The following is a 10,173-nucleotide window of genomic DNA, read 5'->3' on the forward strand; positions in this document are numbered from 1 at the left end:
AAGTAGAAACAAAGAGAACCATACAAAAAATCAACAAAACCAGGAGCAGGTTCTTTGAGAAAATCAACAAGATAGATAAACCCTTAGCCAGACTGACCAAAGGGCACAGAGAAAGTATCCAAATTAACAAACTTAGAAATGAAAAGGGAGATATAACAACGGAAACTGAGGAAATCCAAAAAAATCATCAGATCCTACTACAAGAGCCTGTACTCAACACAACTGGAGTATCTGGAGAAAATGGACAATTTCCTTGAGAGATACCAAATACCAAAATTAAATCAGGACCAACTACACCATCTAAACAGTCCCATAATGCCTAAAGAAATAGAAGGAGTCATAGAAAGTCTTCCAACCAAAAAAAGCACAGGACCAGATGGCTTCAGTGCAGAATTCTATCAGACCTTCAAAGAAGAGTTAACACCAATACTCTTCAAACTATTCCACAAAATAGAAACAGAAGGAACACTACCCAATTCCTTCTACGAAGCCACAATTACGCTGATACCAAAGCCACACAAAGATCCAACAAAGAAAGAGAACTTCAGACCAATTTCCCTTATGAACATCAATGCAAAAATACTCAATAAAATTCTTGCCAACCGAATCCAAGAACACATCAAAACGATCATCCACCAAGTAGGAAGTAGGCTTTATCCCGGGAATGCAGGGTTGGTTCAATATACGGAAATCCATCAATACAATCCACTACATAAACAAACTCAAAGAAAAAAACCACATGGTCATTTCATTGGATGCTGAAAAAGCATTTGACAAAATTCAGCATCCTTTCATGCTTAAAGTCTTGGAGAGAACAGGAATTCAAGGCCCATACCTAAACATAGTAAAAGCAATATACAGCAAACCGGTAGCCAGCATCAAACAAAATGGAGAGAAACTTGAAGCAATCCCACTGAAATCAGAGACCAGACAAGGCTGCGGCCTTTCTCCTTATATTTTCAATATTGTACTTGAGGTACTAGCTCGGGCAATTCGACAACATAAGTCAAAGGGATACAAATTGGAAAGGAAGAAATCAAACTATCATTATTTGCAGACGACATGATCGTCTACCTAAGTGACCCAAAAAACTCCACTAGTGAGCTCCAACAGCTGATAAACAACTTCAGCAAAGTGGCAGGTTATAAAATCAACTCAAGCAAATCAGTGGCCTTCCTATACTCAAAGGATAAGCAGGCTGAGAAAGAAATTAGGGAAATGACCCCCTTCACAATAGCCACAAACAGTATAAAGTATCTTGGGGTGACTCTTACCAAACATGTGAAAGATCTGTATGACAAGAACTTCAAGACTCTGAAGAAGGAAATGGAAGAAGACCTCAAAAAATGGGAAAACCTCCCATGCTCCTGGATCGGTAGAATCAATATAGTTAAAATGGCCATTTTGCCAAAAGCAATATACAGATTCAATGCAATACCCATCAAAATCCCAACTCAATTCTTCACAGAGTTAGAAAGAGCAATTTTCAAATTCTTCTGGAACAACAAAAAACCCAGGATAGCTAAAACTATTTGTCCCGCGTTACCGTCTCACCAGCAAGAACGACACGGCACACGTAGGATCCTTCTGTAGAAAGCTTTTTTTTTGTTTTGTTTTGTTTTGTTTTTGTTTTGTTTTTTTTTGTTTTTTTTTGTTTTTTTTTATTATTCGATATAATTTATTTACATTTCAAATGATTTCCCCTTTTCTAGCCCCCCCCCCCACTCCCCGAAAGTCCCGCAAGCCCCCTTCTCTTCCTCTGTCCTCCCACCCACCCCTTCCCACTTCCCCGTTCTGGTTTTGCTGAATACTGTTTCACTGAGTCTTTCCAGAACCAGGGGCCACTCCTCCTTTCTTCTTGTACCTCATTTGATGTGTGGTTTATGTTTTGGGTATTCCAGTTTTCTAGGTTAATATCCACTTATTAGTGAGTGCATACCATGATTCACCTTTTGAGTCTGGGTTACCTCACTTAGTATGATATTCTCTAGCTCCATCCATTTGCCTAAGAATTTCATGACTTCATTGTTTCTAATGGCTGAATTTTATGCCTCTTGAGAGGGAGAGCATAAGCTTACATGGCGGAGACCCCGAGGGAGCGCGAACCCAAGTCTTATATAGGCAAGTCCTCCTGCCTTGGACGTGGCGTACACTGGTTGGCTGCGGCTCATTACCCCATATGACGCCACGAGGTAGGCAGAGACTCAGTGGTGGGAAACTCTGCTTGGGCATGTGCACTCGGCCTGTTTACGGCTCAGCAAGAACAGGAAGTAGGCGCCATCTTGTAATGGAGATCATAGGAGCGTTCGGGCGGCTCCCGACACTATTCTCAGCAACAAAAGAAAATCTGGGGGAATCAGAATCCCTGACCTCAAGCAATACTACAGAGCAATAGAGTTAAAAACTGCATGGTATTGGTACAGTGACAGGCAGGAGGATCAATGGAACAGGATTGAAGATCCAGAAATGAACCCACACACCTATGGCCACTTGATCCTCGGCAAAGAGGCTGAAAACATCCAATGGAAAAAAGATAGCCTTTTCAACAAATGGTGCTGGTTCAACTGGAGGGCAGCATGCAGAAGAATGCGAATTGATCCATCCTTGTCTCATTGTACTAAGCTCAAATCCAAATGGATCAAGGACCTCCACATAAAGCCAGACTCTCTGAAGCTACTAGAAAAGAAACTGGGGAAGACCCTTGAGGACATCGGTACAGGGAGAAAGTTTCTGAACAGAACACCAATAGCGTATGCTCTAAGAGCAAGAATTGACAAATGGGACCTCATAAAATTACAAAGTTTCTGTAAGGCAAAGGACACCATCAAGAGGACAGATCGGCAACCAACAAATTGGGAAAAGATCTTCACCAATCCTACATCAGATAGAGGGCTAATATCCAATATATATAAAGAACTCAAGAAGTTAGACTCCAGAAAACCGAACAACCCTATTAAAAAATGGGGTACAGAGTTAAACAACGAATTCTTACCTGAAGAAATTCGGATGGCTGAGAAGCATCTTAAAAAATGCTCAACTTCATTAGTCATTAGAGAAATGCAAATCAAAACAACCCTAAGATTTCATCTTACACCAGTCAGAATGGCTAAGATTAAAAATTCAGGAGACAGCAGGTGTTGGAGAGGGTGTGGAGAAAGAGGAACACTCCTCCACTGCTGGTGGGGTTGCAAATTGGTACAACCACTCTGGAAATCAGTCTGGTGGTTCCTCCGAAAACTGGGCACCTCACTTCCAGAAGATCCTGCTATACCACTCCTGGGCATATACCCAGAAGACTCCCCACCATGTAATAAGGATACATGCTCTACTATGTTCAAAGCAGCCCTATTTATAATTGCCAGATGCTGGAAAGAACCCAGGTATCCCTCAACAGGAGAGTGGATGCAAAAAAATGTGGTATATCTACACAATGGAGTACTATTCAGCCATTAGAAACAATGAATTCATGAAATTCTTAGGCAAATGGATGGAGCTAGAGAACATCATACTAAGTGAGGTAACCCAGACTCAAAAGGTGAATCATGGTATGTACTCACTAATAAGTGGATATTAACCTAGAAAACTGGAATACCCAAAATATAATCCACACATCAAATGAGGTACAAGAAGAAAGACGAGTGGCCCCTGGTTCTGGAAAGACTCTTACACCATAGTGATCTGATAGAAGGCATGGGATTAGTTCGATCTTCTTGTATTTGTTGAGGTCTGTCTTGTGACAAATTATATGGTCGATTTTGGAGAAGGTACCATGAGGTGCTGAGGAAAAGGTATATTCTTTTGCTTTAGGGTGAAATGTTCTATAAATATCAGTCAAATCCTATTGGTCCAAAGCTTCCATTAGTTTTACTGTGTCCCTGTTTAGTTTCTGTTTTCCTCATCGGTCCATTGAGGAGAGTGGAGTGTTGAAGTCCCCCACAATTATTGTGTTAGGTGCAATGTGTGCTTTGAGCTTTTGTAAAGTTTCTTTTACGAATGAGGGTGCCCTTGCATTTGGCGCATAGATGTTCAGAACTGAAAGTTCTTCTTGGTGGATTTTTCCTTTGACCAGCAAGAAGTGTCCGCTCAGTGTCTCTTTTGATGACTTTAGGTTGAAAGTCAATTTTATCTGATATTAGAATGGCTACTCCGGCTTGTTTCCCGAGAACATGGCTTATAAAATTGTCTTCCACCCTTTTACTCTAAGGTAGTTTTTGTCTTTGACATTTAGGTGTGTTTCCTGTATGCAGGAAAATGTAGGGTCCTGTTTCCTTATCCAGTCTGTTAGTCTATGTCTTTTTATTGGGGAATTGAGTCCATTGATGTTAAGAGATATTTAGGAATAGAGATTATTACTTACTGTCATTTTTGATGTTATTTTTATATTTGAGTGATTATCTTCTTTTGGGTTTGATGAAGGAAGGTTACTATCTTACTTTTTCCAGGGTGTAGTTTCCCTCCTTGTATTGGAGTTTTCCTCCTATTATTCTTTGTAGAGCTGGGTTTGTGAAAAGATAGTGTGTAAATTTGGTTTTGTCATGGAATGTCTTGGTTTCTCCATCTATTGTGATTGAGAGTTTTGCAGGGTATAGTAGTCTTGGCTGACATTTGTGTTCTCTTAGAGTCTGCATGAGATCTGCCCAGGATCTTCTAGCTTTCATGGTCTCTGGTGAGAAGTCTTGTGTGATTCTGATAGGTCTTCCTTTATATGTTACTTGTCCTTTTTCTCTTACTACCTTTAATATTCTTTCTTTGTTTAGTGCATTTGGGGTTTTAATTATTATGTGGAGAGAGGTATTTCTGCTCAGATCCAGTCTGTTTGGAGTTCTGTAGGCTTCTTGTATATTCATAGGCATCTCTCTTTTTAAGTAGGGAAAGTTTCCTTCCATAATTTTGTTAAAGATATTTGCTGGCACTTTCAGTTGTAAATCTTCACTCTCATCTATACCTATAATCCTTAGGTTTGGTCTTTTCATTGTATCCTGGATTTCCTGGATGTTCTGGGATACAAGATTTTTGCATTTTGCATTTTCTTTGACTGTTGAGTCAATGGTTTCTATGGTATCTTTGGCATCTGAAATTCTCTCTTCCATCTCTTGTATTCTGTTGTTTATATTTGCATCTATGGCCCCTGATTTCTTCTCAAGGTTTTCTATCTCCAAAGTTGTCTCCCTTTGTGATTTCATAATTGTTTCTACTTCTGATCCAGGATGGTTTTGCACAGTTCCATCATTTGCTTGTTTGTGTTTTCCTGTAATTCTTTAAGAGATTTTTGTGTTTCCTCTTTCATGACTTCTGCCTGTTGACTCAAGTTCTCCGGCATTTCTTTAAGTTTTTTTCTGCCTTTCTTCTTTATTGGCTTCTATCTCTTGAGCCTTATTCTCCTGCATTTCTTTAAGTGATTTTTCTGTTTCCATTATATGGGTTTCTAGCTTATTCATGTTTCCCTGTATTTCCTTAAGAGATTCATTTATGTCCATTTTGTGTTGTTCTAGCAGCATCATGATCAGTGATTTTAAATCCAAATCTTGTTTCTCTGGCGTGTTGGTACAACCAGGACTTGCTGATGTTGGAGAGTTTGGTTCAGATGCTGCCATATTGCCTGGATTTCTGTTAGTAGCGTTCCTGTGTTTGCCCTTTGCCATCTTGTTCTCTGGAGTTAGTTGGTCTTGTCCCTGGCTGGTGTTTGGGCCTCCTGAGGGACTCTGGAGCTATTACCGCAACACTATATGGCTGGGTTTCCCCTGTAGCAGATTGCTGATGTGCTCTTGGGTGCCCTTGCAGCTCTAGTGTGCTTTGCCCCAGATTGTGTCTGTGAACCAGATGGAGCCCGTGTGCACCCCCAGGGAGTGCAGACGGTGTATGCTGCCGGGACCTCGCCCGCGTGCTGATCACTCCGCTGGGCAGCTGATCCCCCAACCGGGCTGGTGCACACAATGTTAGCCTGGCCGCCCAGGCCCTGGGTCCAGGCAAAAGCTTGGGAGCCCAAGGTCTGAGCAAAGTTCCCCTCGGGCTATGACTGTCAACGGGGTCCACCAGGTGACCAGGATGGCGGGCGTGTGCTCTCACGCTCCCCGAAAGCACAGGGAGAGTCTGCTGGGCTAACAACCTCCTGGGCGGCTTGACACACAGATGGCCCACCAAGCCACCCAGTTCTTGGGGTCAGTCCAGGGCTTGTTGGGGCCTAGACCCCTGTTTTGTTAGCCCCTGGCTATGCTTGTTAGCCTCTGCCCGCCAGAGCTCTCTGGCGTCCTGTAGGCAAAATGGCGGCTCGAGCGCCAGCCTGGTCAAAAAAACCTCCTGGCTGGGTTGGCACCCAGATGGCCCCTGAACAGCCCAGGGCCTGGGTGCTGGCCAACGCCTGTCAGGCTCAGACCCCCTCGATGTTGGCCTCGGATTATTTTTGTGTACCTCAGTCTACCCTATCTCTCTGGAGTCCAAAACCAAGATGGAGGTGAGCCTCTCCTGACTGGCGAGAGGCCGAGTTCTAAAGTGGCTTCCCTGCGGTGAAAGGCACCGCAAATCCGCAGCTGCTTGCAGCCCAGCTGGTCAGCGAAGGTCAGTGGTTGTGCGCACAGGACCTAACTGGACCCTGTGTCGCCTTGGTTCCACTGCTGATGGCCCTTCAGCTGGACCAGCCACTGCTGCACTGCCGCTACCACCGCCGCCGCTGCCCGATCTGGGTGTCTGGTCTTATATGAATATCTATATAATCACAGTTGCTGTGAGTTCATGAACTAAGTGCTCATATTCCTGTATGGAAGTAAGCATTTCACAGCATTGCTCATTTAGCATCCCTTATATTGTGCTTCCCTTGTCCTCTTTTGTGCATATCTCTGTGATTTGGACAGTGTGAAAAGTGGCATTGTGGTTTCCTTTGGGATTTCACTTCCACTGTCATTAAATCTCTAAACACTTGAAAGTTGATGGTCTTTCCAAAGATTGATGTACCCTTCAAAACAGGCATTTTGTAATAAGTTTCCTAACATTCTTTGTGTATATAAATATAGAAGGAAATGTTACACCATCACCATGAGCAAAATTATAGTGGGTTCTCTCCTATAACCTATTATCACCATATCCACGTGACTTTAACAACAATGTCAGTATCAGACATTAAAAATCCTCATGTTAATCAGGTCTCAAACCCACTAGGAGTGTGCATGTTTACCTCATAATAGTTGTATAACCATGGCAACAGCAGAGAAGCTCTTGACTGTAAAAGCAGTGTCATAGAATGCTGTTTCCATCATAGAATGCATGTTTTCCATGTAAGAACATGGATAAGTTCTTTATTCTATTCTGACTATGTAAAAGCTAGCCAGATGAAACATAATTTCTAGAAACTTTGAGATTGACATTTCTGTGTCTTTAGTTACAGGGTGTGGTGCCTTTATCATTAGGGTTTCAATGAGGTTAATTTTGTTAAACAAGGACAATGACCAAGTTGTGTTATTTTCAAAAATACTTGGAAATTCAAAGTGTGATATCTTATTCTTAACTTTGTGATTTTCATTTAATAACCCTTGGTTCTGATGCATGCTTGATAAATCAAAACATACTTTAAACTTTGGGTTTTTTAAATTTCCTTTTCATTCTTTCCATTGAAAACGAAACTAAAATATTTTATAATGATATTTAAGATTACATTTGTAATATTTCTGAAAATATTGAACAAATATATAGATAAACACATCAAATATGAAAATATTCTTCGAGTATTAAAGAGAAAATGGTAGAAAATCATTGCTAAATTGATTTAAAAAAGAAGTAAAAACGTGTTATGACAGGATTGAAGATTTATATGATATATATTTCCAATAAAATTGTAGAAAAATATATAATAACATGACAAACTTGAAGATTATCATGGAAAAATATACAGTTAAAATGGTAGGATAAAATATTTCTTTGTTGATTGATGGTGGTAATATATTTTCTGATTAAATTGATGGTTTTCATGGAAAATAATTCTGATAAAAACTCAAGAAATATGTCAAAAAACAAGTTTGATTTGACCTTATCTAAGAAAATTATACACATACTTACATAGGAATAAACTATTTCCAAACTGATTGAAAATGGAATATCAAATATTTTTTGATATAAAAGTTGAAGATTCTTTTGGAAATTTTCCTGATAAATTTGAAAAACTATATAGAAAATCATGTTAAAAATGCCTATTTCTTATAAAGTTCTACAGATAAAATGGTAGGCTTAGATATTTCTAAATTGATTGAGAGTAGAATTGCAAATATTTTCTGATAAATTTGAATATTCTCATGTAAAATTATTCTGATAAAAGTGAAGAAACGTGGAGACAATCATGTTAAACATGAACATTATTATGGAAAATTGTACTGAAAAATGGTAGACAAAAAGGTAAGACTGCTTATGAGAATTTAGGGGGGGTGGAAAACGAGCAATAGGGACATTAGAAATGTGAATGAAGAATATATCTAATAAAAAAGAGCAAAAAACACTTTGACATATAAAACATTACAAGTTTTCTTAAAAAAATTATAAACATTATTTCTGATAAAATTGAAGATTTACCTGGAAAAAAACAGGTATTCTATGTCTCTTTACTGGGGAATTGTGTCCATTCATGTTAAGAGGTTTTAAGGAATGATTGTTGGTTCCTCTTACTTTTGATGCAATTTTATATGTGTTTGGTTAATCTTGTGTTTGCATTGTTGGAAGAATACTTTCTTGCTTTTTCTTGGGAATAGTTGCCTTCTTTGTGTTGGCATTTCCCTCCTATTATGATTTGTATTGCTGGACTATTGGAAACTAAATTGTGTAAATTTGGTTTTATCATGGAATATCTTGGTTTCTCCATCTATGTTGATTGAGACTTTTGCTGGGTATAGTAATCTAGGCTGGCATTTGTGGTATCTCTGGGTCTGTATGAGATCTTCCCAGGAACATTGAGCTTTCATAGATTCTTGTGAGAATGCTGAGGTAATACTGATAAGTCTTACTTTATATGTTACTTGATCATTCTCGGTTACTGCGCTTAATATTTCTTTGTTTACTGCATTTGATGTTTTGATTATTTTGTGCCAGGAATACTTTCTGTACTGGCCCATTATGTTTGAAGTATATTCATGGCCATCTCTCTCTTTAGGTTAGGTCAGTTTCCTTCTATAATTTTGTTGAAGGTATTTCCTTTCCCAATAAGATAATCTGGTAGGCATAAAAATGTTTCTCTCTTTCTTGATTGAAGAATTATATACATTTTCTAATAAAATTGATGTTTACTTGGGGAGTATTTCTGATAAAATTCAGGAATATGAAGAAAAGCATGTTAAATTTGACTATATCATAGAAAAGTATACAAATAGATTGATAGGCATAAAATATTGCCAAATGTATTAAAAGTGTAATTACAAACATTTCTGATATAGATAGCTGTCTCTGAATATGGATAATCTATCATATAAACTCTCTGTGTGTGATCCTGGGAGCACTGTTCTCTCCGTGTAGACAGTTATGTGCATACTCTTGCTAGACCAGCTCTGTTGTTTTTCTATTTGCCTATGTAGTTCTATGGCCCTATCAGATCTGGGTACAGGTGGAGATGGGAACTCTCCTGTCTCAGGCTGCTCCAAGACCCTTATGACCTCAGGGATTCATTCTGTTTCACTGAGTAGTGTGGGTGGTAATACTTGTTTCATCTGGCTGCTCTGCACTCCTGAGTGGTTAGCTACCTCTGTGCACCACTTGGATATGGCCAACTCTGGAAGAGGATATTAACAAGCCAGAGACAGAAAGAAGAAGCAATGGTTCTGGGTTTAAATGATTTCAATTTGTTAGCTACCATATAAATTTTCATGCCTCCATACACTGAAATAAAATCTTAACATGCAACTATTTACTCTGTTAAACTCCATTTAATTTCGCTCTAATATGCCCCTCCCAATTTCATGTCACCTTTCATATGTGATAATTCCCTAAGGTCAATTACTGCTGCCCATGTGAACTTGGATATGTGTCTATCACCTAGAACACAGAAATGCTGCTCGCTCATTAGTTAAATCACACCTCCAAACATCTTCTAACTGCCACTTTATCCTCCATAGAGGAGAAGAGTTGAGAACACATCCCATTAATATTTGCACAATTCTAGCTGTCTTGTCGTATATGAATATCTATATATTCAGAGTTGCTGTG

The sequence above is a fragment of the Apodemus sylvaticus genome, chromosome X (assembly GCF_947179515.1).
Source record: "Apodemus sylvaticus chromosome X, mApoSyl1.1, whole genome shotgun sequence".
NCBI lineage: Eukaryota > Metazoa > Chordata > Mammalia > Rodentia > Muridae > Apodemus > Apodemus sylvaticus.